This window comes from Suricata suricatta, chromosome 9, assembly GCF_006229205.1.
Source record: "Suricata suricatta isolate VVHF042 chromosome 9, meerkat_22Aug2017_6uvM2_HiC, whole genome shotgun sequence".
Taxonomy (NCBI): Eukaryota; Metazoa; Chordata; class Mammalia; order Carnivora; family Herpestidae; genus Suricata; species Suricata suricatta.
Window position 1 is genome coordinate 16,074,579 of NC_043708.1, and position 3,909 is coordinate 16,078,487.

Sequence of the window (3,909 nt, forward strand, 5' to 3'; positions counted from 1 at the left end):
GGTAATGAGTGATTAATTGCCAAATGAAAGAAGAAAAAAATCTGAAAGTGTTAGAGTTGGGATGGCAGGAGGCTCTTGGCTCCTTTAGAATCTATTGAAGAAATTGTCAAAGGATTTACCACTTACAAAACTATGGCCATCTAAAGATGACTACCATTGTTCTCAAAGCTAAAATAAGAAGCTATGATTTAAAGTCTTCAAACCTGTGGATCAACGGTGTGTGTGCATACCCAGTTGTGTGTCTTTCCTATTCTTCTAGTGCATATTTTTGTTTCTGTGTTTTGCTTTGCTTTTTTTGTGTGTGAGATTGGTAATTGACAACAGACACTGTTTTGAAAGCAATGGGCAAAGTGCCACTTGGTGTCATTTTGTTGCACTGGCTTCTACCTTCTCTCTCACGTTTTCCTCATGGCAGCATCACTAAATGAGACTGTTAAAATCTTCTCAGTCCAATGAAGAACCTCTCTTGAAAATAATATGGTTGTTGGAGAAGACAATTGCATTAAACAAAAAATAAACAAGAAAATGCTTACTAAATAAGATCAAATAATTTTTATTCCTTTTGACATGCTGAGGTGTATAGTTTATTATGTATATACTTTTGCTGGATAGATGTCCCTATTCATGGTCTTGTATAAAGTAGGTGTGAAACGTTAATTTTATTTAAGATGTGTTCATTTTATTTAAGAGATGTAACAAACCCAAATATCTTTATGAACTTTGAAGGAACATTTTCTCTAAAGCTTGAGAGATTGTGGTTTGCTTCATCAATGTCAACAGCTTTAGATTTTTGGTGTTTGTTTTGTTCATTTGTTGATGAGAAGTACAAATGTAAAAGACAAGTATCCCACTGTGCCCATGGGTCTGGCACAATCACTGAAAAATAACAAATATGTCACCAATTAGCTAGTGAAAAGGAATAACAAAAATGCATCTAGGAAATGTCAAGACAGATTTCAAGCCTGAAATCTGACAGCATCAGAAAGATCTATGAAATAAGGAGTACATATAATCTTGAAATTTCATCTTCTGAGGAATTCTTTCTCAACCAGCCATAACATTGGTTTGGGGAGATTATCAATGTAGGTATGGATTTGGTACTAGGAAGCGCAAGTCATGATCAGGCAGACAAAGAGAAGTTTCTAGACTCCGTTGTCCAGGTCAGGAATTTCATTATTACTTCTCTAAATAGATCCTCTCCATCCACCATTTATGGTTCAGAAACACCATTTGTCATTAGTTATGCACATCATAGTTCATTGGTACTTCCATTATTTGTTAGGTTCTGAAGTTATATTGTGAATATGTTTATTTATTTGTCATCGATTGCCTCCCTCTTTCCCCCCATCATGGACACCATGAAGTCATGAACCTTTTTGATCTGGTTCACTGTGTATCCCTACCTCATAGTACAGTACCTGACACATCTTGGGGTCCAACTAAATATTTATAGTAAATGACATGAAAGTAATGTAAGGAACAGAGAGAGAGAGAGAGTGGCTATGGCATAGTAATGAGTTAATTACTTAGGATTTTATTTTATTTTTTATTTTGTTCCTATAGCTTAAAACATTTGTAATAAGAATAGTAAAAGATACAGTAATTATAAAACATTGAAAGTTAAAAAGTGCTGCATTTCATTTTTTAAAGGAGTGTTGATTACCTTATTTTTCATCATAATTACAGCACCATTTCTTCAAATCAGAATTAGATGAAGTAACTAAATGCCACAATGATTTTATCCTTGAAGAGAGAATAATCACTTCCTTTTACTTATGACCACTCATTTACGCTGTTATTCATTCATTCGTTCATTCCTGTTTTAACGCTTCTTGAGTAGTTAGTGTCTGTCACGGTCCTACTAAGTCCAGTAACAGACATAGGTCTTTTTCCTTCCAAGGAATCAAAATCTAGGAGGCAGAGAGTAAGGAAACCAATATGTACCAATGCGATGTGGCAGGAGGATTGTGAACAGTGAACTGTAACACCACAAGTCATCACTTGGTGTAAGAGGTCAAGGAAAGCTAGCAGAGAAAGTTGCACAGCAGAAAGTAGAGGTTAGGACAAGCTGCAGGGATCATTTGAATGGCAAACAGGGAAATTCAATGAGTTGTAATAACTGGGAAAGATATATTCAGGAAATGGGCTAGAGGGGTGGGCAAGGGTCATGACAGGAGGACTTTTGTGCCATGTACCCTACAGATAGTGTACATTGAAAAGCTACCTGTCCCCCAATCCTTATGAAGCTTCAAGGATAGCCCAGTCACACCACAGGAAGCAGGAGCCTACAGGAAGCTCTGCTGGCACTGTGAGAAGCACGGCTCTCAGGCTCACAGTGCCTTCTGGTGGTAAAGGGGCCACCAGTGTCCTTACCTTTACAGATCAGAAACTCAATTAGTTTACTTTATCCAGAGTACTGGTTAGTTTAGGCTGCCAAAAATTCACAGATCAATAATATTCAGTCCAAGTGTAAAAGGACACTTACGTTGACTCATCAGTACAACTCGTCCTAGGAAGGAACCTCCAAACAGAACAAAAGAAGTGGAAAACCTTACTGATAAAGATATTTGAGTAAGTTGCCATGATAAATCCATTCATCTAGGGGGGGGGGAAAACAACATATAAAAGTTAATTATGTGCATGGTCAGAGTCAATTCAGACATTTCGACTACAAAAAATAAATGCACGTGCATTGCTCTTTGAATCTTCTTTTGTAAATTTTTAAATTGCATCTTTTTCTTAATAGTTTCTTTAGATTGGAGTAAATTTGAACAAGCTCAAGGGCCAGAAGATCGTGTCCTGCCGCATCTGTAAGGGTGACCACTGGACCACCCGCTGTCCCTACAAGGACACTCTGGGGCCTATGCAGAAGGAGCTGGCCGAGCAGCTGGGCCTGTCCACCGGCGAGAAGGAGAAGCTGCCTGGAGAGCTGGAGCCCGTGCAGGCCGCGCAGAACAAGACGGGGAAGTACGTGCCTCCAAGCCTGCGGGACGGGGCCACTCGGCGCGGGGAGTCCATGCAGCCCAACCGCAGAGCCGACGACAACGCCACCATCCGTGTCACCAACCTGTCCGAGGACACTCGTGAGACTGACCTGCAGGAGCTCTTCCGGCCCTTTGGCTCCATCTCTCGAATCTACTTGGCGAAGGACAAGACCACTGGCCAATCTAAGGGCTTTGCCTTCATCAGCTTCCACCACCGTGAGGATGCCGCTTTGGATACGATCACCTCATCCTCAACCAAAGTGGGCCAAGCCATCAACCAACTAAGCCAGCTGTCACCTGGCCCCAGCTCCAGGACCCCACAGAAGGTAGCTTCCCAGAGCACAGGGCTCTCGGCAATAAAAATGTTCTAGTTGTCAAAAAAAAAAAAATCTTATTGTACTGTACCTCCCCTTCTTGTGATCACATAAGATGATAAAATTAAGAACTTTGAGTTCTTAATTTTCTAGAAGGATATATTTTTCCAAAACAAAAATATTATCACATCATAAGTGTAGCATATAAACCTTCTCAAGTATTTACTAGATGTAAAAATATCAAGATGAAATCACCTTTTAGTCAAACATTTAAATATGAACTATTTATACTTTATTGGAAATTCTTGCATTTTTTTATACAATAATGTACACATATACATATATTTCTTTGTAAGCCTCTTTTTGATTTAATGATAGATCATTAACATCTAGTGACATTGATTAGTATGTCATATTTTTGTATAGCAATGTCCATATTTTTTTCTATTTTCTTTTTTGTTTAAATGATTTATTGTCAAATTGGTTTCCATACAACACCCAGTGCTCTTCCCCACAAGTGCCCTCCTCCATCACCACCACTTCTTTTCCCCTCTCCTCCTTCCCCTTCAGCCCTCAGTTCGTTTTCAGTATTCAATAGTCTCTCAAGTTTT

General features: G+C 39.1%; 1 pseudogene; it reads left to right on the forward strand.

The window, feature by feature from the left end:
• The first annotated feature begins 1,088 nt into the window (after nt 1-1,088).
• On the forward strand, nt 1,089-3,269 carry LOC115302163 (annotated as a pseudogene).
• Nucleotides 3,270-3,909: the final 640 nt, after the last annotated feature.